The 16,857-nt window shown below is 33.4% G+C and overlaps 1 protein-coding gene and 1 long non-coding RNA gene across 5 annotated transcripts in view; one reads left to right on the top strand and one right to left on the bottom strand.

Annotated features, from left to right (window-relative positions):
- Positions 1-3,159: 3,159 nt before the first annotated feature.
- On the top strand, positions 3,160-4,749 carry LOC123718701. Its single transcript, XR_006755054.1, has 3 exons — positions 3,160-3,288; positions 3,782-3,987; positions 4,463-4,749. It is a non-coding gene; the product is annotated as an uncharacterized LOC123718701 (long non-coding RNA).
- A 4,206-nt stretch (positions 4,750-8,955) lies between these two features.
- Positions 8,956-16,857, bottom strand: part of LOC123718479 (potassium voltage-gated channel protein Shaker) — a 183,417-nt gene continuing 175,515 nt past the window's right edge. For all 4 annotated transcript variants that reach the window (XR_006755029.1, XM_045675019.1, XM_045675017.1 and 1 more), the window contains one exon: positions 8,956-16,372. The gene's annotated coding sequence lies outside the window, so the exon portion shown is untranslated. The remainder of the gene's footprint in view (positions 16,373-16,857) is intronic.

Here is a 16,857-nt window from a genome sequence, read left to right as displayed (position 1 = left end):
GATGATATCCCTAAGCTTTGATCTCAGGCTTTTGTATCTTTTTCGTGATGGTTTTTTTTTTGTTTTTTAAGCTCGTAGGTGCCAGATAGGTCGATTGTTAGGTCTAATGTGGTCTAATGGTCTAATCTACCTACCTGCCGGTTGTACCTACTCGAGCCAGTGCTAAATGCGCACAATTAAGAAAAGTCTATTGGCGCACAACCTTGACGTGAGCTTAAGCGACCAGGCCAACACTGCAAACGATATCATCAGACTGGTTTTTTATGACAAAAGATAAACATTTTTTACGCCAATTCTATTTGTTTGAAAATAAATCAATGAAGGCTTATGATAAAAAGTGGAAAAGTGATCTAATAGAAATGAATATATACTACGCCGGTACTCAAACTTTATCTTAAGTACTTGCGAATTTTCTTATAGACTTTTTATAATTTGTAAAATTCTTTTATTTTAGAATTTTTGTTGGCACAAATGTCGAAGAAAAAGTCGAATAGGTTGCAACTTTAAGTACAGTTCAAGTAATTCGTTGTATGATAAAACAAATGAACCTGATGAATATGCATGGAAATTCACACTTGAAAACGACCTTTAGCAAACTATATATTTATTTGCCGATAGTGTAATCGAGTGAAACTTTAAGCACGTACACTGGCCCAACTAAACCGCCAGGCTGGCTGTAAACACCAGACAAACATCTCCAGAAACTTTGGTTTTTGAACTTCGTTAATGTACATACATACGACATTGCTTAAAAATATCGCTGTTATACAACGTAGGAGACAATCTCACGAAGAGAAATTTGAGGATTGGGTCTAGATAGATAGATTATTACATGGACAGATTTATATGATGCATTCCAATTTGCTAGATTACCTGGAAATATTTTTGGTTTTTATCGAATGAGAATATCCGCGCAACTTAACTGAAGACACTGTGTCATTCATCTTCCGTGGCATATTTATTAAAGGAGTTGGCCGATAGTTGGGAGCAGTGTTGGCCTAGTGGCTTCAGCGTGCGACTCTCATCCCTGAGGTCGTCGATTCGATCCCCAGCTGTGCACCAATGGATATAGAAATGTGCGCATTTAATATTCGGTACCGAAACCGGCATGTCTCAAATCCAAAAAGCCTTAGACTCAAAAAGTCGACGGTGTGTGTCAGGCACAGGAGGCTGATCACCTACTTGTCTATTAGATTGACAAATTATCATAAAACAAATACAGAAATCTGACGCCCAGACCCAAAACGATTGTAGCGCTATTGATTAATTGAATAATTAGTTGACCGATAGAAGTAATTAATTTTATGTTATTCAACTGAGTTAGTTTTGTAGCGACATCTACAATCTGCGGCTATAAGAATCCCGAGCAAGACTATATTTACTAAATCCATATCATAGTAATTGGAGCTTCCGATTATAGATGGCGCTATAGTTAAAATTAGAATTTTTGTTAATCTGTGTCGGTACAAAGGAAGAAAAATTAAACATCAATTACACTTTATTGAATAATTTATACAATATTGGATTTACAACACATAATGAGTAAATTAAGATGACAGCTGTAGAAACATAATATGAAGCTAAAATGTTAATGGTTCGGTAGGCTTACCTATTTATTTAAAATAAAATTACACAATTAGTAAGTTGAAATAAAACTTTGATCATGCGTTCCTCCAAAAAGTTATATCATAAAACATCATTACGAGTAGCATAGTTTTAAGTATGGTTGTATATGGCTGTGTTAACAAGTGAAAAGAAATTATAAGCTTTGATAAATAGACTAGAAGGGTAGGATTTAAGTTGAAGCCTCAGCGCCAAGTATGACGCTTGTCTGTAAAAAATGTGTTGGATTTAACATACCGGCAGTAATGCCAACATGGTTTTCCCCTCAAATTTAGGGGAATCAAGATGTCCAGGGGATGTTTAGAGGGTACAATTATATAGTGTAAACTTTTTTCAATTAAAAATAAAATAAAACGCACGGTTCTATATAATATATATGTAGCCCCGAACAAATTAATCTAAACTCCAAGCGTCGCTATTAATAAATTAATATAAAAGCTTTAATACTCAAATATCGAAATAATATTAATGCATCTTTGAAATTACATCTCAAACCGAGTGTACAACAAACGCTTTAAGTTGGTCTTACGGAAAATATGAAGAACTTGGCGTCCAGTGTTGCTGGACATTATAGTTCGCGCTAAGTCTGGATCTGAATCTTTACGAATCCAAGATTTCGATACTTCAAAACAGAGCTTTGGTTAAGTACATTTGATGATTAAAGGAGGAATACATCAATCATATAAATTTTGATTAATTTAATATTTTCTATTAAAAACTACTTTTTGTTCCTCCCATGCAAAACGCCAATTTCGTACGTGAGGACTACTAATATTTTACTAATGCTCATATTGAGCATAAGCACCTACACAACAATCTCTCGTAAAGGGTAGACACGGTTCTATTGTCTCCACTTATCACTGTTTAGCATTTAACAAGGACAAACTCGAATGGCTTTTCAATCTTCTTAGTAGACCTAAAATCAGTCCAGTGGTGCTAGAACTTTTAGACCTCGCATTGAAACTCTAAAGCAAGTAGGTGATCATCGTGCCTGACAAACGCCGTCGTCTAATTAAGTCGTGGGATGCCGGTTTCCTTGGGATGTTTCCTTCACCGAATCAGCGATTTAAATGAGCAAAAACAGAAAGTGGAGCTCGAACCTACGACCTCGATAATGAGAGGTTTAAATGTATCCATAGCTTTTTAAAAATAAATATAATTTGTGAAACATAACAAAAAATAATTAAATGATTTTTTGCCTTTTTACCCTTGTCCCTTTATGTAACATTTCTGTTTTTCTTTAATCTTGTATTTTTTACGTTCGGTAATATTGTGTATGTATGTAAAATTTGTTGTGTCATAGTTTTTGTTCTCTCATGTTGCACCGTGATTCCACTCCGTGAAACCGCATTTTTAGTTACTGTGCATTCCTTACTGCGGTTTGATAAGATTTCTTTTAATTACTGTTTGTGGCTTTGGTAATTGGTCCCTACAGTAAATAGACAACTGAATGAGTACTACACGTGGAAGTGTCGATGGTTAACATCGATATAAGCCTGTGCATATAAAATATTTATTGAGATATATTTGCTTTACAGCGATCCGATCGTTAACGAAGACCATTCGGATTGGAGGAACATTAATGTGACTAACCACTGCGAACACCTATCTTTATTTATGAACAGACTTTCGGAGAACCTAGCGTCTGATTTCAGCATAACACTAGTAATATTGACTTCTATATTTATTTTTTATAGAAAGTTTAATCATTTTACATACGTAATGTTACATTGACTATACTTATGAAGGTCAATCACAATTAAACAAAAAAAATGGTACAGCCTTTCCGGTGTGGCGCTCAGATTTCTGTCTAAAAAAAAGCCTTGTTAATCACCTTTCAGGTACCAAATCCGCATTAGGCGAATATGTATCTTTAAATGGGTAATTACTAAGTAAAATTAAAAAATTGTAGGTTTCTTTCTTTATTTTATATATTGTAAAATTTTACAAACCGAAAGCTTATACTGTGAAAATATTCATGTATGTTGTCAGCCTTCTGTGCCTGACACACGCCGTCAACTTTTTTAGGCATGCCGTTTTTCTCACGATATTTTCCAGCTGGGTACTCAGTTTATTCAGGAAGCCTCTATGCCGACTTATTCTTATTTTTTAATTAAAAAAAATTTATTTTTATACAAGTATATATTGTACTTTTTAGATTCATAATTCTGATTACGGGGAAAGTAATGTATCTGAAGACGACATGTACAGTAAAAGGTTCCAATTCGAGGAAATGTTCACGGGAATGACATTGAGGCATTCTTTAAAATTTTCAAGCGTATATGATCACGTAAAGAAAAATGGTAAAAAGGAGGGTACAACTTTCCAAAATAGTTGGGTGACTGTAGATTATATATTTTTCAGGTGAGCCGATTTGATTGATTAACTTATTATTTATTTTTGGTTTGGATAGTTCACCGTAGGAGCAAGTGCTAATGGCATACATATAAAGAAATTTCACGAAATGTATGAGAGTGGGACGTCTCTACGATAACACTGCTCTAATACATAGTTTTCAAATAAGTTGCGAGTCATCAGTCAACCAACATATATGATAAGCTAACAATCAAAAGATGCCTACGAGGCAATTCAGTTTTATAGCTCGTCGAATTCGCCGAATTCCTTAGAATCTTTATTAAAATAATAATTTATTTGTAAAAAAAATATGACGGTACAATCGAAAGTTTGCATTTCTGCCTCACATAATCGCACACTATGTACATTGTAAGCAATGTATCTATGGCTGCAGTGGTGGGATTACACACAACACTCTGTTAAGAAAATCTTTAATTATAAGATTTGTCAACTCGTCATATAATGAATTATTTATATATTCCAGTAATTTGCTGAAATTAGAGGAACGTCTAAGTCTCCCTTCAGTGTCGGATGCAAAAAAAATGGGCCCTCTACCTAACGATACCTGTGGCTCCGACCACATACCGCTAGCCGCCATGTTTACCTTACGTAATTTGTCTATGCCTTCATGAAGGCCTACGACTTGAGTTATTAATACTTAGACATGTAATATAGTATTTTATTGGACGATAATTTTTTGTGGAAAATGCTCTGGAAAGTAGTAATATTTTAATAAAATAATGTTTAATCTGTTAATGTTTTAAAAAGTTTATTGTATACTATATATAATTTATATTTTTAAATACACATTTTAATTCTAAAAAGAAAAAATAAGATAGTGTTATATATATATATATATATACAGGGCGTCCCAAAGTTATGGGACATGAAGGGAAAGTACCTAAAATATCTTAGATAGGGTATTTTACTGAAAGAAGACTATGTTATTTTTAAAAGTTAGTAATTCTGCATTCAAAGACTTTCTAAAAATTACTTGCCTCATCTGGGAATCGAACCGACTTAAATATTAAAAAAAAACCCCTACTTTTATGGCGCCAATCGAAAGAATGGCCAAAAACTAATAACTCTTATTAACATCGTATTTTAAATGAAATGAACGAATAATTTTAATGAATAAATGAAACGAAGTTAATCATTATAATCAAATTAATAAATATATGAAAACCGCCGTAGTCAATTAAGTGAGTATTTTTTTTGAAAATAAATAAATGCCCAAAATATGATATGATGCGTCTTGTCTTACGCAAATCGCCAAAATTAATGAGTCCGCTGCCTGTTGATGTTCTTATCATTTTATGGTGAATACTCGATATGATATGGCACAATTCTGTTTGAACATCGCCCACGTATCGCTTTTTGTATAGTATGTCTTTCCCGTATCGCTAAGAAGAAATCTGTCCAGCCAGATTTCCAAGTAGGTATTCCAAAAATTAATTTAGAAAATCTGCTGCTCCGACTATTATGAGCCGGAGCTCCCATCATTTATTCCGGGATACGTGAAAGATATGCTATACAAAAGGCGACAGACGAGGCAAGTAATTTATAGAAAGTCTTTGAATGCAGAATTACTTAATTCTAAAAATAACCTAAAGTACTCTTTCAGTATAATAATCTATCTAAGATATTTAAGGTACTTTTCCATTATGTCCCATAACTTTGGGACGCTCTGTATATAGTTAATTTAGCGAATGGTGAAGCGATTATAAATACAATGGAAAATGCACTTCGGTGTCGTTATAGAGAGTTGTTGTTAAATGGAGAGAAGAAAAACGTATCGATAATCCATGATTCCTACTTATTATTCATGGTCAACAACAGTCTACTCGTGCAAGCAATCCCAATTTGTAAACAAAAGAACGAATTTAGAAAGTTCGTTTGCACGATGCCGACAGTCGAGTTTATTGCGGGCTACGATAATAAAGAACAAAGAACGACAGAAAGAAAGAAAGACAAAAGAACGTACACAGCTGCGCAGTTTTTACTAAAAAGTACCTTTTATTATTTAATTGTCGTTATTGAGAGTGGGTGTAATGCTATGTAGTGTATCAGTGTATAAAAGACGAGCTAGAGTTCGTCGTTTTCGAGGCACGTTACATGGAGTTTACACTGTATATATATCGCAGTAAAATAGTTAAATCAGAGAGTGAATTGAAACTCTAGACAGTTAATTAAAAATCGATATTCAATCAAGTCGCTAAAGTTCCCCCAGACAAGTGAGTGAACGAAACGTTTAACCATTTACAATAAAACAAAACACGGAATTTCCAAGCTCTCAGTTCTTCACGATCTCACCGAAATAACAATAACAAATGAAATAGTCATGGCGGAGTCTTGTTTTACATTGTTAATCAACACGCTGGCTTTCGGTCCGACAGATAGTTAAACGTTACGTTTTCGACGTTGCTTTATTCAAATCAAAATGCTAGCGACTTGATTGAATATCGACATTTAATTAACTGTCTAGAGATTCAATTAACTCTCCGATTTAACTACTTTACTGCGACATATACAAAATGCTTTCAAATACGATTAACTATTTAACTTGACTATAATTATATAAATTAAATTTGTTCTTGCTACCAATGTTAATAGCGGAAAACCTTTTATGGAATTTTTGTGAAATATAATATTTAAAATTCTTGGGAGTCTTTCTTATCATGGAAACACAAGTAACAGATGTGGTTAATATTTTTAACCATTTATGGTTATAAGTTTGTTTGAATTATATTATATTTTAGTATAACGATATCGATAAAACTAAGATCGATATTAATCGTGATAATCCTTTTTTTCTATTAAGGATCAGTCCAAGTTTCATGAAATTTTTGGAATAATTTATTTACCTAACATGTTTAATTATAATATATGTAAACATATTTTTGGTGGTTTGTGGGCTACAATTATGGCCTCGGTACTGGTTTATATAAACTGTTATAGTAGACACAGTTGTTATAAACCAGTACCGAGAGGGGAGAGTATGCTGTCGCCTTATTTTTAATATTAGGTATAGTATTTTAGTGAAATGTATTATATTATATTTTATAACTAAGTAATAAATAATAAAAAAATATTGTATAACCTTATTGACTTACCTATATTAATTAAACATCATTCATATGTTTGTATTTCAAGTTGGCCATGAGCCTAACGGCCTAATAAAACCTGAAGTTAGGTATTTGTTACTATGGTTAGTATGCTCTTTTTTAAAAAAATACATCGCGTCTATGGTCAACCAACACTAGCATTGATCCACGCTTTCAAGGCCGTAATGGTCCTGAAAAACAGGAAAATCAAGCCATTTTTATAACACTGTCACTACGAATTAAAATAATCCAATGACTAAAATCGTCTCTGCTAAAAGAGATAGGTACCAGAGAGTAATAACTATTGGTGATATGATGATATCCCTAAGCTTTGATCTCAGGCTTTTGTATCTTTTTCGTGATGGTTTTTTTTTTTTTTTTTTAAGCTCGTAGGTGCCAGATAGGTCGATTGTTAGGTCTAATGTGGTCTAATGGTCTAATCTACCTACCTGCCGGTTGTACCTACTCGAGCCAGTGCTAAATGCGCACAATTAAGAAAAGTCTATTGGCGCACAACCTTGACGTGAGCTTAAGCGACCAGGCCAACACTGCAAACGATATCATCAGACTGGTTTTTTATGACAAAAGATAAACATTTTTTACGCCAATTCTATTTGTTTGAAAATAAATCAATGAAGGCTTATGATAAAAAGTGGAAAAGTGATCTAATAGAAATGAATATATACTACGCCGGTACTCAAACTTTATCTTAAGTACTTGCGAATTTTCTTATAGACTTTTTATAATTTGTAAAATTCTTTTATTTTAGAATTTTTGTTGGCACAAATGTCGAAGAAAAAGTCGAATAGGTTGCAACTTTAAGTACAGTTCAAGTAATTCGTTGTATGATAAAACAAATGAACCTGATGAATATGCATGGAAATTCACACTTGAAAACGACCTTTAGCAAACTATATATTTATTTGCCGATAGTGTAATCGAGTGAAACTTTAAGCACGTACACTGGCCCAACTAAACCGCCAGGCTGGCTGTAAACACCAGACAAACATCTCCAGAAACTTTGGTTTTTGAACTTCGTTAATGTACATACATACGACATTGCTTAAAAATATCGCTGTTATACAACGTAGGAGACAATCTCACGAAGAGAAATTTGAGGATTGGGTCTAGATAGATAGATTATTACATGGACAGATTTATATGATGCATTCCAATTTGCTAGATTACCTGGAAATATTTTTGGTTTTTATCGAATGAGAATATCCGCGCAACTTAACTGAAGACACTGTGTCATTCATCTTCCGTGGCATATTTATTAAAGGAGTTGGCCGATAGTTGGGAGCAGTGTTGGCCTAGTGGCTTCAGCGTGCGACTCTCATCCCTGAGGTCGTCGATTCGATCCCCAGCTGTGCACCAATGGATATAGAAATGTGCGCATTTAATATTCGGTACCGAAACCGGCATGTCTCAAATCCAAAAAGCCTTAGACTCAAAAAGTCGACGGTGTGTGTCAGGCACAGGAGGCTGATCACCTACTTGTCTATTAGATTGACAAATTATCATAAAACAAATACAGAAATCTGACGCCCAGACCCAAAACGATTGTAGCGCTATTGATTAATTGAATAATTAGTTGACCGATAGAAGTAATTAATTTTATGTTATTCAACTGAGTTAGTTTTGTAGCGACATCTACAATCTGCGGCTATAAGAATCCCGAGCAAGACTATATTTACTAAATCCATATCATAGTAATTGGAGCTTCCGATTATAGATGGCGCTATAGTTAAAATTAGAATTTTTGTTCATCTGTGTCGGTACAAAGGAAGAAAAATTAAACATCAATTACACTTTATTGAATAATTTATACAATATTGGATTTACAACACATAATGAGTAAATTAAGATGACAGCTGTAGAAACATAATATGAAGCTAAAATGTTAATGGTTCGGTAGGCTTACCTATTTATTTAAAATAAAATTACACAATTAGTAAGTTGAAATAAAACTTTGATCATGCGTTCCTCCAAAAAGTTATATCATAAAACATCATTACGAGTAGCATAGTTTTAAGTATGGTTGTATATGGCTGTGTTAACAAGTGAAAAGAAATTATAAGCTTTGATAAATAGACTAGAAGGGTAGGATTTAAGTTGAAGCCTCAGCGCCAAGTATGACGCTTGTCTGTAAAAAATGTGTTGGATTTAACATACCGGCAGTAATGCCAACATGGTTTTCCCCTCAAATTTAGGGGAATCAAGATGTCCAGGGGATGTTTAGAGGGTACAATTATATAGTGTAAACTTTTTTCAATTAAAAATAAAATAAAACGCACGGTTCTATATAATATATATGTAGCCCCGAACAAATTAATCTAAACTCCAAGCGTCGCTATTAATAAATTAATATAAAAGCTTTAATACTCAAATATCGAAATAATATTAATGCATCTTTGAAATTACATCTCAAACCGAGTGTACAACAAACGCTTTAAGTTGGTCTTACGGAAAATATGAAGAACTTGGCGTCCAGTGTTGCTGGACATTATAGTTCGCGCTAAGTCTGGATCTGAATCTTTACGAATCCAAGATTTCGATACTTCAAAACAGAGCTTTGGTTAAGTACATTTGATGATTAAAGGAGGAATACCTTCTTTAATCATCTTTCGAGTATTATAACAAACTTGACTAATTACATTTTTATATAGGAAATATATATTAAAAAAATCACTACCGAACCTGGCGATATTATTATCACAATGAGCATTTTACTTATACACACTTAAAAGGTTTTTAATATAGCAATTTTCATTGTCAAACTAAATTCTGTAATCGATTACAGTAAGACACAATGATAAAAAACATTTTTTTAATACAGAGAGATTGAAAAAGTCAGTAATATCCACGCAGAAAATGCTGCAGACATCAGTGACTTACTATAAAGTTAACTTTTGATACTGATGCTAAAAATAAGTTAAAAAATTCCTTGAAAAAGTTTTGAGGATTTATTTGTGAACTATTTCGATACTAAAACCCTTTTCCACAGCAAATCTTGGTTAACAATAATTGTGAAATTCACAATGATAGAAATCATTCTCGCTATGGAAGTAGTCACCATATTTTAATGTGGTAGTACGTAGCTAATTCTAACCTCTTAAAATATTAAACTAAGAGTGCGTGATGTACACTAACTATGACGCTTTTCGCGGATAACATTACATGGCACTGCCTAGATTCTGTAGTGGGGACAGCGGTGAAAAAATGTGTACTAACTGTAACTGATGACAATCCGGATTTTCTTTTATTTATTTTTATTCTATTGTACTATTTAAGAGCCGCGTAAAGTCTATATTTTTACAAACGAAGGTGTGCTTGCTTAATAATAATAATTATTACTTAATCTTTGGTAGTCTTTTGCGTCATATTTTTTGTTGAAATGTAATCAAAATGCATGATATAAAATATAACTAAAACTCCGAATTTTACACTCGGAGTACGACTTCAAATTGGTGATATGTATGACATTATTAACTTCTAAGACATGTAAAATGCTCACCAAGATAAAGAATTCCGTATTAGGTGACAATATAAACTCAGAAAAAAAAGTTCGAATCAAATGAAATCTTTCTTAAAGTCTTATAGGTGCTAAAAAAACGACATATATATTTTTTGTGACTCTATATTGTCACTTAACCTAGGAAGAAAGTATTAGCAGCAAAAGATGTGAACCATTACTTTGAATATTTGCTTTGAAATCAACACAAAACATTATAGTACATTTACATGTGTTACGGTGTCGTGTTCTTCGTTCTCCGATATAACCTTCCGAAACAGATTTTTTATTTTTAAACTCCATACAACATTGGCACTTCACCAAATATTATCAAAGAACGAATAACACGGCGTGATCGCAATGGCACTGTGTTCCAAAACGTGTTCTAAATTATTGTGTACACTTATAAAAATTAAGAAAAATATATTTTATTAAAAGTGTAATAAATACGTACTTTAATGCGTGTTCACGTGGAATCCGAAACTTTAAATTAGATTTTTTATTTAATTATAGATTACCCAAATGACAGCTGCCTATAATAGAATGTATTTTATGAACTTATTTGACCCCGTTCTAGATAGAAGCTTTTATTGATAATCGGGACCATGATTGTTTTGTAATATTTAGTTGTAATGATGAATTCCCCTCGTATCTGACTACCAATAAGGCTAAATATGTTTGTACGCCATTATGGCACTGGCACGAGATCCTATTAAAAATAAGTTCACGCGCTAAGGGAGCGTTCAAGTATTACGTAACGAATTTGGGGGGGGGGGGGTCCTCTTGTAAAACGTTACGATGCGGGGCGGGGACTGAATTACGCGTTATTGGTAATATTATTTTCCACTTTCCAGTAATTTACACCTCATAATGGTAAGTTTTAGGTATAAAGAGTCACTGGGGGTGTTCACGAATCATTTTACGCGTTTAATGGGGGGGTTTAAGAATCTCCAAAAGTTGACGTAATACTTGAATACGTTCGTGTATACAGTCACCTACTAAATTTGCTTAGATCTTAATAAGGGAGTTCTAGTCTTAAGCGAGTCCAAATAGAACAAAAACTCTGATTAATTCTATATTATTTAGGGCTATTGTGAGCTTAAAGTCAGATAATCATTATGTTATGGGAGAGTTTGGTGCGTAATGATACATAAGACGGGACGAAGATGAAAATCATACATAGTACGCCCATCGAACCTATTAATTTTACGGTACTATAGGAATTAAATATCGCATGATATTATATCTATTATCTAATTATTACTGGATGGAAATGTTATTTCGCGTAAAATTCTGATTACCTCATAAGATCTCATTTTAAGTATACTAGAAAAGCTTTAAACATTATAAAACCTTAAATTTTAATGTAAGATATTAGGTATTACTAGATATACATATTTCCATTCTTATCATACGCGATAATTGTGAAGTTAGCCAGCTGAATAAATTCTATAATCTTCAACTGAAGTTTTAATGTGAAGCCGAATAGTCAGTCAATTTTAAACGTGATTTGCAAATATCGTAAATAATATGTATAATTAAGTGATAGAATATGAACACGCTTTGTCCTGGACGGAGAGGGGCAAGTGGTAAGAAATTATTATTTTCGCTTAGTACGCTCATTACATTGATGCAAATAGTTATAAATACACATCGCGAATATAAATTATGTATTATGTTTCAAAATTATTGTTTAATAAAAAACAAATTTTCGTTCTTCGGTGTTTTGGCGTTCTTAGTGCAGGATTCAGAGTCAAGACATAGTAAGTATTACTCCCGCATGTCAAACCCAAAACGTTTTGTCATGCAGGGTATTATTAAGTGCTAAATCTCGAATCTGACTTTAACCACATAAATCTAAGTAGGGTAACAGTTATGACAGCAATTCTTTGAGTCAATGTAATCAGCACGTCTTATGATAGTCTGTTTAAGCATAAGCTGTCGCAACCGAGTCGAGTCCCGTCCAAGTTCCGGAGAACACGTGAACAGCTCACAGACCGTAATTGCTCAAGCAGAAGTACGAGTATACCCAGTATACGCTAAGGTTTGCATATATCTAATTATAGATCTTAAAATAAAATATACAGATTAAATTTTACTGATTACAGTTGTTTACTAAAGACCATATTATATACAGTCTGTCTTTTCAGACTAAATATATTAATAGTAACCAACTTCGCCCTAACTATTATAGAAAATTATCTGGGTGAAATCTAGATATATGTCAACTACTTATTGTTAAGAATCTTGAAGTGAAAGATAATTTCAAGATTCCATTCGAGTCATTTAAAACGAAGTTGGATATTTTGTTTGCTTCCTTTATATTTTGCCTATGAAAGATTACGTTCACTTGGATATATACTTTAGGCCAAGATATAAAGAGAGCAAACGGTGTTAATACGCATCGGGTCCGTGACTACATCCTTCGATACAACTAATAATACTGAGCAAAAATTATAATACGCAGTGAGCGTAAATACAATTTTGGCCAACATGAGTAATTCACAATCCATTGCGATACATCTATACTATAATTATAGTTAATGGAATGTACGTCAGTCTCGCCTCAATAAAATACATCTTTTAAGAAATTGGTCGATAACTAACGCGCTTTACATCGTAATTTTATTATATTTAGCATTGAGAAGACTGGGCAATACGAATTGACAACTCCTGTCGTAGCAACGACTCTAAAATGAGTTTACGGCTTTGTTTTTAAAAAATTGTTGGATATGCCTAGTCTATGTTGTTTTTTTTAAATTTCGAATTATTTGGAAAGTTTTCAACACAAATGCCTTTACAGACGTAATAGTGTTAAACATTGTTTTCCACTAGTCTTACGCTAAAATTAATATAATTCAACTTTCACCTATTAATTCCTGTAACTCGTCAGTCAGTGGACCCGTGCGCTACTGACTATATAGACACATATACCTACAATTTAACATATATAGATTGACACATAGGTATCTGTACTTGCAACAACCTCGATACCGTTTGTGCATCGAAATGAATTCTAAGACAGCCATATAGTTTAAATTCGAATACAAAACATGTGCGAGAGTATGCTTGTATTCGTTTAAATTCTATATATTATTATTTATAAATTATGAGTTTTATTACGTAATTAAAATTGTTGTATGAATAGTTTGAACTGCAGTGTAATAGCCTAATAAGGTATGGTAGATTTTTGATTATTTATTAAGCTTGTACCTTCCAATACGAAACTATTATATAGCTTGGCAGCCACGAAGGCTGATTTATTAATGAAATATATTCAATCTGATCGGAAAATTATTTTAAATTTAGAGTTAAAAATGTACTTTTCTTGTGTTATAATGACGCAGGCCCCATGATTTCATAAGAATATATATTTTGATGTGACTGTTGGAAATGTATAAACGAGTCTTGTTGTGGTGTAATGACTGTTAAATTGAGGGAATTGAGAGGCGACATATACTGCAATAGCCATATAATTCGCAAACCCTGGGGCCTACTGTTATAAAAATACCATCGGTTATTTTAAAAAATCCAAGCGATATTTTGGCAGCTTTTGTTACGTAAATAACCCAAGACGTATATAGACACAAATATCCTTAATCTTATCACCTAACACTAATTTATATCTAAGAGAATAAACGAGTTATATATTTTAATGTTTACCGCTATGACATGTATAATGATATGGAAAAAATTATTTACCTTTGAACATTTAATAACTTCCTTGATATAAGCAATATTGATATTGAGAACACTCCATCAAACAGCACATATCTACGAGAAGTAAACGCTATCATCCATAGATGGTAAAAAGGAATTAGGCCCGGGGAATTAATGTGACACACAAATTTTACCGGATTTTGGTTGCTCATTCACAATAATGCTTATAACCAAAGTGATATTTCTATGCCTACACACAAGCAAATTGACAACGAATTTGAGATGATAAACTTCCATCATATACTCCGATAACATTCCATTTTAAATACAATCTTACGACTTCGCACACACGATATGTAAGTTTTAGACGTAAAGCAAGCGAACTCTGAATTATTGACGTTATCTATAAATTTAGAGAGAAAATTGACGCAATTTAAATCCAAGATTGCCTGATATGAACATATTGCTCACCGTCAACACGCGTAAAACCTGGATACGCTTCACTGGGATATGCAATACTGGAGTTATCACAACCTCTGCTTTCCATCAAATAAACACACTTATCGTAAACACAACATTGATCCTCTACAACTACACGGGCGTCCACTACTATGGTTCATTGAGGGTGTTACAAGTACAGTCGGCGATTGCCCATAGAATCACAACATTCAATATAAATACGTTGTCCTTGCCTTCAACCTCGTTCTAAATGCCTCACCATAGCCATCATCCACACTCACCGCATTTAAACGATACTTGCCATCAAATAGATTGCATACAATGCATAGATTTAGGATGTCTTTGCCATTGCTTAGCACCATTTATGCAACAACAAATAATACGATCTCTTATAGACAGATGTCTATTCAAGCATCCTATATCTATTCAATATATACCAATAGTTGCATTTACAGAGGCATGAATTGTCATAATATAAGTAGATTCGACAATTATTATCGAAAGTCTTGTGCCGCTAAATAGATGTTTAACAAAGCGAATCTTATTTTACGTCAGTATCCGTGTTTTTCATAATCCGTTTAAGGCGCACTAGCCCCTTGTCACATCCTTTGTATTGTCATATATCAGAGTCCTAAATGTACCATCTAATAATTGTAGGCCTATTTCAATTACATATTTCTGAAGAACAATTCCTAATATTACAGAAGTGTCGAAGTGTGTAGCTGTAAGTGTTGAAGCGGAATAAGCCTTTAAAAATATTTATTTCCATCTTTAATTATACATATAATCATTGATATTCAAATTATATCAACAGTAATAAGGTAAATATATCTAATTTCAATTGAAAGAGTTTGTTGTTTGTATACATCGTAAAGTGAAATAGACAAATTGCTACTTGAAATTATTCTTGATGAGTATTAATATAGCAAACTTCACTTGATAACGTAAAGTCTAACATCTGAATTAAACTGACAAAAGGTTTTCCAAGCATAGGGCATGGAAACCTACCGGTATACAGGATAGCCAAAAAGTCGTGGATCAATCGCTGCTAGGAGTTAGATGGGGTCATCAGCTGCAAAAATTGTTCTACCGGAGGTTCTTAAGCTCAACTCCAGCAGAGTTATAATTTATTTTGCGTTTTTAAAAGAAACTTGACATTTCTTATGAAAACACAAAATAAATTATAACTCTGCAGGGGTTGAGCTTAAGGATCTCCCGTATAACAATTTTTTGCAGCTGATGACCCCATCTAACCCCCCAGTTGCGTTTGATCCAAGACTTTTTGGCCACCCTTATACCGGAGCGTTAATATTAAGCGAGCGTCTTTTGTTTACTTGTGATTGGACTAGAGGTGCTTTTACCCAATCAAAGTAAAACGAAAATCTTCGTCTTTTGTTTTAAATTAATCCCGATGTTACACATAATTAAAGATGGATATAAACCAAACTATTACTAAATCTGTTCTCATATGGTACAAGCGTTTATAATAATGGCTAATTTCTAACTAATTCGTAGAAGCACATAAAGTCCTCGAGGGTTTCGTGAGGTAAGGCCAAGTGGGAAAACGGGGGAGGGGGTCACACGTGGCAGGCAGGAGGCGAACGAGCTGGCATTCGTCCACGCCAGACACCGCCTGTTATATCCCGACTCGCCTTTCCTGAAACATTATAGACACAAGTGTAGTTTTATATTTTAATAATTTACAACCAGTGACGTTCCACGAATTTTTAAATATGACACAAAGGAGATTGCCCATGTATAAAAAAGTATTTAACAATAAGAAAAACATTTTTGCACCTACAAATTTGAGTGTCGGTTTTAATAAAGAAAAAAAAAACAGGCAATCACCTTTTTTAGGATGTCATAACATCTGCATACATTAACTTATCTAACCCGGGGTCAGTGCATTTGCCGGTCAACTGAACTAGACAATTGGGTCAGATAAGTCTTGTTGATAGATATTTTGACATTTTTTACATCCATATATAACATAAAAGTAAAGTTGAGTACAAATCTCATTTGCAATCAAGACACGTGAAACATCACTTGTTAGGTACATAATAATTAAAACACTGCATTAGGATATATTCGACTGCCAATTATCTCGATTTACGCCGAGTAGAGTTTACGATTGGTTAATAG

Source organism: Pieris brassicae, chromosome Z (genome assembly GCF_905147105.1).
Source record: "Pieris brassicae chromosome Z, ilPieBrab1.1, whole genome shotgun sequence".
NCBI lineage: Eukaryota > Metazoa > Arthropoda > Insecta > Lepidoptera > Pieridae > Pieris > Pieris brassicae.
The sequence above is the reverse complement of the archived record's forward strand: the minus strand, read 5'-3'. Positions and strand labels throughout refer to the sequence as shown.